A 12,054-nucleotide genomic window follows, 5' to 3' on the forward strand; every position below is an offset into this window, starting at 1 on the left:
GATTCCCTATGGTGGAGACCCTCTAATACCCCTAGGGTGAGGGACTGCTTAGTGGACCATGAGACAGGGGGTACCCATGCTAGTGCAGGTACTTCCTTATATGGCCACTCAGGCAATAAAGGCTTACCTGGCCAAGGATAGCCTTATCTCCTTTCGTTTGGGGGGGGGTTATGTAGGAAGGTGGCTACCTGACTATGGTTACCCCAGATTTTTTGCCTTGTGTTTAGCTGGTTTTCGACTTAGTTGGCCTGGTTCCCTGCTAATCAGGGCCCCAGGCTATCTGCTCTCTCTGTAAAATGGATTCCATGTACCCTAGGTGCATAACTAGATTGGCTTGGGTCACCTTATCAGCCCCTGTACAGAGCACTATAGGTGCCCAGGGCATAGGTGCATCCAAGGCCTACCAGGGGCTGCAGCATATCTTTTGCCACCCCTGGCTGGCTATCTAAATTGACACAACTGGCTGATCACTCAGCTGGGGCAAGTGGGTGTAATCACCCCTTGCTTAGATATAGTATACCTATATCTAAACCTATATCTGGACACATATAAACCTGTTAGCCACTCCTATGGCAGGCCTTAACAATCCTGGAGGCAGAGTGCGTGGTTTAATGTGAGATGGTGCTCTAGCATGAGCTGAGCCTGTCTGCAGCTGTCGGGACCAATTCCCTTAGCTGTTCCGGGATAATGCCAAACCATATACTAATAAGTGCATTATAATCCTCGCGGTTATATGTCAACTTTGGTTTGGCTTTATCAAAACCTGTTGTGTAAGGTGTCATACGATTTGGAATACTACCCCCTCGCCAGTCCTGGCGACGGGGGTAGCATTCCACCCCTCTAGAGGGGACGACATGTTACTTTTGCTAAAACGCGGTTGATTTTTAAAAGAGCCTCAGATCCACAAAATGGATGCTTCTGCCACAGACACATGTATGACCTCCTGCTGCAGACCGAAACTCAGCAGAGGAGGCCTGGACAAAGGATTTCCTGTCACAGGGAGGTGTGACACCACCCCAGACAGGAGATAGTGGATTGTAGCAGGGAGGTTTGAATGAAACCAGACAGTGCCTGGGGAGCACAAGGCTTCCCCTTGCATAATCCGGTCAAACCGGTTCTGGGGCAGCCCAGCCCCAGCTCCAGTGAGACCTGGACAAAGGAAAGGGGGTGTAACCACCCCCCTTCCTGGTCCCACCCATAGGGGAGGGACCTAGCAGGAGATCCACCCCTCAGATTGGAATAAGAGGGGGAGCAGTGCCAATGCAACTCAGATCATCCTGAAATCAACTTTAAACTAAGAAGACGACTGGACTTCGACATTCTGATGACAGAAGACTGAAGAGCATCTCCCTTGTGGCCTAGGAGGGGCCACCCTGTGAACACAGGCATCACCCAGCACCTCAACGTCTGCTTTGCCGCCGTCTCCCGCCGGAGCCCGAGTGCAGAGCCTGACAAGACCCAGCTTCCCAGACTTCTCCCAGCCCGATCCACAGTCCCTGCAAAGAAGGGACCCGTGGAGGCACCGAGAGACGTGGGAGCGGCCATCTTGAAAGACCCCCGAGACGCTGACTGCGCAGCACCCGAGGCACCCTCGACTCTGTGCTTTGGGGTTTAAAAAGCCCCACAACCGAGCAGCATTTGCACAAAAGATCAGCCCTCCAGCATCTCCACGATCTGCGTGGGGCCCTTTTGTTTTGTGCCACTCGACTCGCCATCTTGTCCGCTTGTCACGTGGTCAGCGGCCATCTTGGCGATGAAACCTACGATTTACACTGTGGGTCTGATTGCTCCAGACCTGCCCTCGCTCCTGTAGAAAGGAGTACCAGCTCTGACCTTGCTGGTCCGAGTAATAAGCTTTTTTCACTTTCCCCGTGGCTTGCATTAGCCAAGGCTTGTTTGCTTCAATCGTGTTGCCGACACCGCCATCAGCTAGAGCCTTCGAGGGACAGCTCGTGATCGACTCCTGGACGTCCTTGACCTCTTCGTGTTCACGTGGCTGCAGAGAGAAGCAACCCCTGATCACCTGTTTGCACCCGACTTTGCCTGGTTCCAATCTGGTTCCACGGTGGTCACTGGTCAGTGACTTTGAACATTGTCCCCTCTGCTTTCAGGTCTTCACCACTTCAGATCCACCCTTGGATCGCATTGGACACTTCTGCTTCACAGCGCCTGCAGCTGCAACAGCTTCAAGCACCAAGAACCTGCGTGCCAGAACCCGACGCCACTTCGACCCTGTGCACCCACGGCCTGTGGGTGAGGTAACATTGCAACGCCGGTGTTCCCACACTGGTACACACCTCTAGGGTCTGTGTCTAAAGTTTTGTGTTTCTAGGTTCAGCGGAAGTATCTTTTAATTCACTTTAACTAACTTTTACGCACCATTGACATTGCATTGGTGCGCGCCGCACTTTCCGTGCTGCACCCGTCTCCTGTGGGCTACTCCCGACTTCATCATTGCTAGTCCTGACTGCTCCCAGCGAATCTCTAGGCCCTAGGCCTAACCACTGTTCGATAAGTGTTCCTTATACCACTTTTTTAGTATATGGTTTGAGTGGCCACCCGCCCTCATCCATAATTGTGCAACTTTATATGTTTTACTGTGCTTTTGATTTAACGCTTGTGCCCCTTTCCTCATAAAGAGTACTGGGGAGTAATTTAGAAATAAATACATATATTTTTATAATATATACTTGTGTGGTGTCCTTTCATTTGATTACAGGATTGTATGTGGTAAAACAGCTCGCTTAACACGACCTCTTAAGTTAAGCCTTTAAGGCTGCTTAGTCCATGCTACCACTAGGATAGCTTGTCTAACAAGGTTGACTTACAACCAGACATCTTTGGGGTTTGTTTGGGCTGATACCAAGTGGTTCCAGAATTGGAAACACTACATATCAGGCCAACTTCTCACACCTGCTATGAAATGCCTTATGGGGAAATCCAAGATAAGCCAGAAATGAACATGTTGATGACCAATGCCATCATGACAAGTGTGTAACAACTTATGATGTGAATAAACTGTGGCTGTTCTTACGCCACAAATGTCTTGGTGTACATAATTCTGATTGTCGGGAAAGGAGGAACGGCGGGAGGGCCGGTGAGATGCTTTCACAGCTGGGGGGGGGGGGGTTGTTATCAGGAGGTATACCTTCTAAGGACAGCGAAAAGAGCAGGACTTTCAACCCGATAGGTGATTCAAAATGCAGTGGCATGGCTGATCAGGAGGGCCCCCAAGTATTAACATATAACTCGATTCCTGAGGCAGCTACATTGACTTCCAGTCCGGCAAAGACTACGTTTTAAATCTATGACCATATTCCATTGAGCATTATCTCAACCAGTCCCTGACTTCATGGCTAAAAACTGTAAATGGCACAAATTCCCATCTAACAACCAATTCTTGTAATCTGTGCCAAGAACAAGATCCTCCTCTTTCAGGGACCATTCCATATCAAGCGTCATTGCAAAAAGTCTGGAATTCCTGACCTCTACGTCTTCTCTCTGAACTCAATGCTCAGAGAGCCAGAAAGCAACTAAAAACTCTAATTTCCTGTATATCTCAATAACAGTGTATTTTCTCAGTTCCATCCACAGGTATTTCAGTGCCAAGAAACTTGAATATATATATGCTCTGTATAAATACCATGACTAAATATAATGCAATAGCACAAGCGATTTCTGCATTGATAAGTGAAGCTAACGTTTTTTTAATTCTGAAACCAGGTAAAGAAAAGTGTGCCTCTTAAAGGCTGAGTGCCTTGTTAAATATCAACATGAAACTATATGCAATTTTGGACTGAAAGATTCGAGACTCTAATACCCAGTATCCTGCACTGAGAACAACCAGGATTCATAAGAGGTCAATAATCACACTATATTTGCTGCACCATACACCCGATAGAGAAGGTTGGGAAAACGTCCATTCCAGCTATATTACTCTTGCTGGATTGATAGAGTAAAATGAACATTCCTCACCTTGTTTTTGTAATCATTTTGCTTTTGTCCAATGTTCCTATGTATATTAGTAAACTACCACATTTTTAGTGTAAACAGTAAGCTGACTAGAACCTGCAAGTTAAGCAGGAGGGCTTGTCAGTGTTGTCTGCTTCCCTCACTCCTTTTCGCATTGAGCCTTGAATCACTTGCTGCTAAGAATAGAGAGGACCCTAAAAATCAAGGGGGTTCAATCAGTCAATCAATCAGGGTTTTTTAGAGCGCGCTACTAACCTGTAAGGGTCCCAAGACGCTGGGGGGAAGTGAGGAGCAGCTCCGGATCAGTCAATGAGCCAGGTCTTGAGGTCCTTCCTGAAGGTGTTCAGGGTCGGGGAGCGTCTGATGTTCACAGGGAGCTCGTTCCAGGTCTTGGCCGCGATGTAGGAGAAGGCTTTCCCACCTGCTCTGTTTCTGCGGATGTGGGGGACCTCTGCTAGGGCAAGGTCGGTGGAGCGGAGGTTCCTCTTGGGTACGTGGAAGGATAATCTCTTGTTGAGGTATTTGGGTCCAGAGTTGTTGAGGGATTTGTAGGCGTGGGTGAGGAGTTTGAAGGTGATCCTTTTCTCGACAGGGAGCCAGTGAAGGTCTCGTAGCTGTTGGGTCATGTGTTTGTGGCGTGGTGTCCCGAGGATGAGTCTGGCTGCGGAGTTCTGGAGGGTTTGGAGTTTGTGTAGAAGTGTTCTCTTGATTCCGGCGTATAGGACGTTGCCGTAATCCAGTATGCTGGGTATGAGTGCATGGGTGACGATCTTTCTGCAGTCAGAGGGGGATCCATTTGAAGGTTTTACGGAGGATGCACAGGCAATTGAAACTGGTGGATGCGACGGCCTTGATCTGGCGGTTCATGGAGAGGGAGGAGTCGAGGATGATACAGACATTTCGTGCGTGGTCTGTAGGCGTGGGTGGAATTCTGAGGGCGGTAGGCCACCAAGTGTTGTCCCAAGTGAAGATGCAGGGTCCTAGGATGAGGACCTCTGTCTTCTCTTAGATGAACTTCAGGCAGCTGTCTTTCATCCAGGCTGCCACGTTCTTCATTCCTTCCTGGAAGCGGAGTCTGGTGTCTTCAGGATTTTAATTGAGTGAGAGGATGAGCTGGGTGTCGTCAGCGTAGGATACAATGCTGAGCCCATGCTGTCTGACGATGGCGGCGAGGGGGACCATGTCGATGTTGAAGAGCGTTGGGCTGAGCGATGATCTTTGGGGTACTCCGCAGTTGATGTTGGTGGGTTCGGAGAGGAAGGAAGGGAGTCTGATCCCCTGGGTTCGGCCAGAGAGAAAGGATTGGATCCAGTCAAGGGTGGCGGCGAGGAGCGCGGTCTCTGTGCTGTGGTTGTTGCGGAATCCAGACTGGGAGGTGTCCATGATGGCATTATCTTCTATGAAGGCGGTCAGTTGGACGTTTGCGAGTCTCTGTGTCTTTGGCTGCGAAGGGGAGGAGGGAGATGGGCTGGTAGTTTTTCAGGTCCGTATGGCCGGCCGTGGGCTTCTTGAGGGGATTAACCTCTGCCCACTTTCAGACGATGGTCCGTTGGAGTTCGGGTGCGATGGCGGCGGCTGCCCTGTGGAATATGTGCAGTGGACAAGGGTCCGTTGGGGCTCCTGAGTGGGTTTTCTTCATGGTAGCGGTGATGTGTTCTGTGGTGGCAGGATCCCAGGTCATGATGGTAGGCTTATCGGCAGTGTAGGGGTGGTGGTGTCCGGCGTCTGTTCACTGAAGTTGTTGTAGAGGACCTTGATCTTCAGATGGAAGTAGGAGCTGAACTTGTTGCATAGTTCCTGGGAAGGTGTGACGTCCATGGCTTCGCAGGGGGGCTTGGCGAACTGCTGTATGACGTTGAACAGTTCCTTGGCATTGGTCGTGTTGGTGTCTCTTATGCGCTGGTGGTATTCCTTCAGGGCGTCCCTGTAGTTGTTCCGTGCTTAAGTAGCTTTCTGATTTCGCCAGGTTTTCTCTAGGCGTATGAAGGAGCGTCTGGCTTCTTGTAGTTCTGTGGTGAACCAGGCGGCCATCAGAGAACGTGGTTTGGCAAGGTGGTGGAGGGTTGTGAGCTGGTCGGCGCAGCAGGGGATCCAGCGGTGCAATTACACGGCTGTGGCATTGCTGTCAGTCATGGTGCTGGTGGGGTCTTGGAGGAGGGTGGTGTTGAGGTGTTCCTCCAAGACCTTGCTCCAGTTCCTGGGCGGGGGGCTTGCGTGTGGTGGTGGTGTTGAAGGTGAAGTGGACGCAGTGTTGGTCTGTCCAAAGTTGCTGGTGGTGTGGCTGAAGCGGATGTTTGTCCCTCCCGCGAAGATAGGTTTGAGGGGGTGGCCAGCTTTGTGAATAGGCGTGTTGACCAGCTGATTCGGTCTGAGGTTGTTGAGGAGGGTGGTGGAGTCGGGATCGTCGCCGTTGTCGAGGTGGAAGTTCAGGTCCTGAGCCGAATGTAGTCCGTGAAAGTGATGGTGTGGGGTGCAGTGAGCTCAGCGATGGCGGTTCCGGACTGGGCGCAAGATCCCTGTGGTCTGTAGATGTGGGTGCCGCGTAGCGTGGTCCTGTGGCTGGTCTAGATCTGGAAGTGGAATGTTCCGTGTTTTAGTGGGGGTCGCTCGTCCTGGATGTGGATAGTCGGAGGGGGGTCTTGTGCGCAATGGCGAGTCCTCCTAGGCGTTGGGGGCGGTCCTTTCTCTGGATCTTGTAGCCATCAAGGATGGCAGTGGCAGTGGCAATGTCGGGCCGGAGGTGGTGTTGGTCTAAGTTTCCGTGAAGAAGGCGACGTCGGGCGAGAGGGTGTAGATCAGGTCCTAGATCTCTACGGCTTGCCGGTGAAGGAAGCGCATGTTGAGGAGATCGCAAGTCAGGGTTTCGGCGGTGCGTGCATCAGGTGGGCCTTCTGTGGTAGTGGTGGCTGTGTCGGTGGTGAAGGATCTGTGGAAGTCTGCATGAGAACGGTCCGTGGGTGGTGTTAGGCAGGTTTGGTGGGCGAAACTCAAAATGTCACTATAAGCAGTTGCTGTCCTGTTAACATTAACATCACAAGTTGATTCCCAGAGACACCTGCCCAATCACTTGCATGAATTTGAGCAAGTCGCCGGGTTTAAGATAAAAGCATCCAAGTCCGAGGTACTTTACCTTCGAACAATGGGACATTGAACAATTGAAACCCCTGTTCCCTTTTACGTGAGAAACATGGGAAATAACCTATCTTGGCTTATGCCTCACCCCAAAGCTGTCCGATCTGCATAATGTCATCTATCCTGTGATTCTTGATCATTGAGAGAAGACCCGAAGAGGTGGACGCCATTCTTGTCATGGGTAGGAAGGGTAAACGTTATCAAAATGAATGTCGTATCAAGGGCATTCTACTTATTTCAGGCATTTCCTATACTAGTGTGGAGAGAATTCTCTACAACTCTTAAAAACGATGATTTTACAGTTTGTATAGGGAAGCCGTGTGGGAGAGCCAGAGGAGCCTATAAAGTTATAAGTAAACCTAAGACAAACGAAGGCCTCTCTCTCCCAGACTTCCCCGCCTAGTCTATAAAAGAAGCTGACAAGTTATGGCTGCATGCAAATCGAGTGGTAGTGGTGGGACCTAGTTTGGAAGTCCAAACCAGCTAGGCATGCAGATGCCTACCTTAGTACCCCAACACGCACTACACTTTGTGCCTGGGACAAATCGATCAAACACACAGATCTCAGAATGTTCCTGTCTCCAAACAGGCCAATTTATCATAATCCTGCCTTCACTCCAGTACTTCAGCCAGCGCCTTTTGATAACTGTAAAGCGCCTGGCTGTCTCAGAAATGTTCAATAAAGGTAAAATCAAAACGTTTGAAGAGTACAAACAGGCCTTCTATTTAGAAGAAGAGTAGAGATTCCACTATAATCAATTAGGCAATGGGTGATGAACTCCTTAATTAAACAAGGAGAAACAGAGACCGAACCCATACAGAGACATTTTTGACTTTAACAAAAGGGACGAGGCTGTAAACTCTACTCTCTATACCCTGTTACTAGACCTAACAAAAGAGTCAAGTCAAGTCAAGTCAGAGAATTTATATAGCGCACTACATACCCAGAGGGTCTCAAGGCGCTTAGAGAGGGGAGGAGGATTACTTGTCAAATATCCACGTTTTAAGTTGCTTTCTGAATGCTAGGTGGTTCTGGGTAAGGCGAAGGTAAGCGGGGAGTGAGTTCCATGTTTTAGCCGCCAGGTATGAGAAGGATCTGCCTCCCATGGTGGTCTTGTTGATGCGAGGTACAGTGGCGAGGGCTTGGCTGGAAGAACGTAGTTGGCGGGAGGGGGTGTAGAAGGACAGTCGTGAGTTGAGGCATTCTGGTCCGATGTCGTAGAGTGATTTGTGTGCGTGGGTTAGCAGTCGGAAAGTGATTCTCTTATTGACGGGTAGCCAGTGGAGGTCTTTCAGGTGACCAGAGATGTGTTCGTTGCGCGGGATGTCCAATATGATCCTGGCTGAGGCGTTTTGGATTTGTTGGAGTTTCTTCTGGAGTTTAGCGGTAGTACCTGCGTAGAGGGTGTTTCCGTAGTCCAGTCGGCTCGTGACCAGAGCATGGGTGACTGTTTTCCTTGTTTCGGTGGGGATCCAGCTAAATGTTTTTTTGAGCATGCGAAGGATGTTGAAGCAGGATGAGGATACGGCGCTGACTTGTCTGTTCATTGAGAGTGAAGAATCCAGGATGACGCCTAGGTTCCGTGCGTGGTCTGTCGGGATGGGTGCTTTTCCAAGGGCTTCCGGCCACCAAGAGTCGTCCCATGCAGAGGGGGATGTACCTAGGATGAGGACTTCTGTTTTGTCTGAGTTCAGTTTCAGGCGGCTTTGTTTCATCCATTCGGCAACTTCTTTCATTCCTTCGTGTAGGTTAGTTTTGGCGGTGCTGGGGTCATTGGTGAGAGAAAGGATTAGTTGAGTGTCATCCGCGTAAGAGATGATGTTGAGGTTGTGTTGGCGGGCGATGGCCGCGAGGGGGCTCATGTATACGTTGAATAGGGTGGGGCTGAGTGAGGATCCTTGTGGTACACCACAGATGACTTCAGTAGCCTCGGACTTGAATGGTGGAAGGCGGACTCTCTGGGTTCTTCCGGTGAGGAACGAGGTGATCCATTCAAGTGCTTTTCCTTGTATTCCGGTGTTGTTAAGGCGTTGTAGAAGGGTGCTGTGGCAGACTGTGTCGAATGCTGCAGAGAGGTCGAGGAGGATGAGGGCGACTGTGTCTCCATTGTCCAGTAGAGTTCGAATGTCGTCTGTTGCTGCGATGAGGGCGGTCTCAGTGCTGTGTTTTGCTCGGAAGCCAGATTGTGAGGGGTCGAGGGATTTGTTGGCTTCGAGGAAAGCGGCGAGCTGGTTGTTGACAGCTTTCTCGATGACTTTGGCCGGGAATGGAAGGAGCGAAATGGGGCGGTAATTTTTGAGTTCGGTGGGGTCCGCTGTGGGTTTTTTCAGCAGGGCGGTGAGTTCAGCGTGTTTCCAGTCTTCCGGGAAGGTGGCGGAGTTGAAGGAGCAGTTGATGACGTCTCGGAGGTGCGGTGCTATGACGGAGTCTGCTTTGTTGAAGATGTGGTGAGGGCAAGGGTCTGTGGGGGATCCTGAGTGGATGGAATTCATCAGGCGGATTGTGTCCTCAGTGGAGATTGGGTTCCAGACGTTAAGGGTGTTCACGGGGGGAGAATGTTCAGCAGATGGTTGGGTGGGTTGGTCTCCGGGTTGGTTGTCGAAGCTGTTGTGGATGTCTGCAATCTTGTTGTGGAAGAATGAGGCTAGGGAGTCGCAGAGGGCTTGAGAGGGGGTGATGTCGTTGGAGTTGGCCGAGGGATTGGAAAATTCCTTGACAATGTTGAAAAGTTCTTTGCTGTTGTGGGCGTTGTTGTCAAGTCGATCTTTGAATGCTGTTTTCTTGGCCTTTCGGATTAGTTGGTGGTGAGTGCGGATGGCGTTTTTGAAGGCGTCCTTGGTGCTAGTGGTTGGGTTTTTTTTCCAGGCCTTTTCAAGGGAGCGGCAGAGTTTCTTGGACTTCTTAAGGTCATCGTTGAACCATGAGGCCTTCTTGCTGCCAGGTTTGCTTTGACGTTTTTTCAGTGGTGCTAAGGTGTCGGCGGTGTTGGATAGCCATAGGGTGAGGTTGGCGGCGGCTTGGTTTGGGTTAGAAGAGTGGGCTGGGGTGTTTAGAAGAAGTGATGCGGAGATTTGGTCAGTGGTGATTTTGTTCCAGTTTCTTTGCAGAGTTGGTTGGAGGTGGTTGGTGGGTTTCGGCTTGTTGTAGGTGAAGTGAACGCAGCTGTGGTCAGTCCAGAGGAGATCCGTAGTGTGGCTGAAGGAGACATGATTGCTGGAGGTGAAGATGGGGTCGAGTGTGTGACCTGCGATGTGGGTGGGGGAAGTGACCAGTTGTTTAAGTCCGAGGTTGTCCAAGAGGGTGGTGGTGTTGCGGTCGTTGATCTTTTAAAGGTGAAAGTTGAGGTCTCCCAGAAGGATGTAGTCTTTGGAGGGGAGCGCGTGTGGAGTGATGAAGTCCGTGATGTCTTCACTGAATTTTGCGCGGGGTCCTGGTGGTCTGTAGAGGAGGGTGCCTCTGAGTGTGGTCTTGGGGTCGATGTGGATTTGGAAGTGAAGGTGTTCGGAGTTGGCGAGGTTGGCGTCAGAGCTGGTTGAGATGCGGATTGATTTCTTATGGACGATAGCGATTCCTCCTCCTGTGTGGCCGGTACGGTCCTTGCGTGTGATCTTATAGTCTTCAGGGATGGCAATGGTGATGTCTGGGGCGGAGGAAGCGTTCATCCATGTTTCTGTTAGGAAGGCGACGTCTGGAGAGATGGTGTCTAGTAGATTCCAGAGGTCGATGGCGTGTCTGTGGACCGAGCGGGTGTTGAGAAGGATGCATTGTAGGTGGTTGGGGTCGGTAGTCTGTGGAGTGGTCGTAGCGGAGTGGTTGTACAATTAAAACCTCATTGGGAAGGAGTTGAGCATAAGGAAGTGAATAATACGCAATGAAATTTCCTCTGGGGAGCTATCTCCAAGAGCATGTGTAGTGTGTTGGGCAAAGAAGCACACTATGAGGTTATATTTATTAATTGTTACCTATACTCCACATACAATTCATAGCATTTGTGCCCATAAACCAGACACCTATGTTGTAGGGGTTGTGATGTTAATGCCGATTTCTATCCCAGCCATCACATTTTATGGGACTGCCTGCACCTTAGAACGTAAAGGGATGAGATATTAGCAGTCCTGAAACAAATACTAGAATATCTGCTTCTTACAAATTTTACCGTTGCGAGCCTAGGTTTGCATTCACACAAATGGAATACCAATCAGCATCAGACTGCTTGAATATGTGGAAATGTTTGGCAGCAACCAAACTTACAATAGCATCCGTTTGGAAGAAAAAGGAAGCACCACAACTTACTGGTACCAGAGACTTTGGAGTATATCGGCCATGGATATATTAGTGGGAGACTTGACTAGCCAGAACAAAACTGCTGAGGGCCATTTGGGCTCCAGCTATTAAAAACCGATTGAATGAATTCTGAGCTATACATATCCACCTAGGTTAAGAAAACTCAAACTATTGTTAGGTTAGAGGTGCCACAAAATCCCTCAGGATTGACAGTTACCTAGAGACTATCCAGTATGTTAGACCTACATTTTGGAGTGGTAAATAAAATACATGTAATTATTTAAATGTGTGCGAAACCTTATTTTGTGAAGGGAGCAGCCAGGCAGGGAATTGCAGGCTCTAAATCATTTTTTTTAAAGTTTATTTTAATGTATATATTTACTTTTGGATTGGGTGGAGGCATAACTCAGGTGCAACAGGGAGGATATTGGAGGGATGTTATTTAAATGATTAAGCAGCACATAAAGGAAAGAGAAACATAACATGCACTCCCACGGAGAGCTGAAAGAAAAAGTAAAAAAGTAGTTCCCTGAATATATGTAGTGGAAGGATACAAGTCATTCAGTGTAAAAGATGATAAAGAAGCTATTTTCCAGTGAGGAACACACAGGAAGAGGAAGGAAAGTGATCGAATAAGAAGCAAGCTAATGAGGTTGACAAGAAAG

The 12,054-nt window shown here is 49.5% G+C and overlaps 1 protein-coding gene across 1 annotated transcript in view; it reads left to right on the forward strand.

Moving 5' to 3' along the window:
* USB1 (U6 snRNA biogenesis phosphodiesterase 1) overlaps nt 1–12,054 on the forward strand; it is a 239,129-nt gene that overhangs the window by 102,091 nt on the left and 124,984 nt on the right. The gene's annotated exons all lie outside the window — the stretch shown is intronic.

Source organism: Lissotriton vulgaris, chromosome 12, assembly GCF_964263255.1.
Source record: "Lissotriton vulgaris chromosome 12, aLisVul1.2, whole genome shotgun sequence".
NCBI lineage: Eukaryota > Metazoa > Chordata > Amphibia > Caudata > Salamandridae > Lissotriton > Lissotriton vulgaris.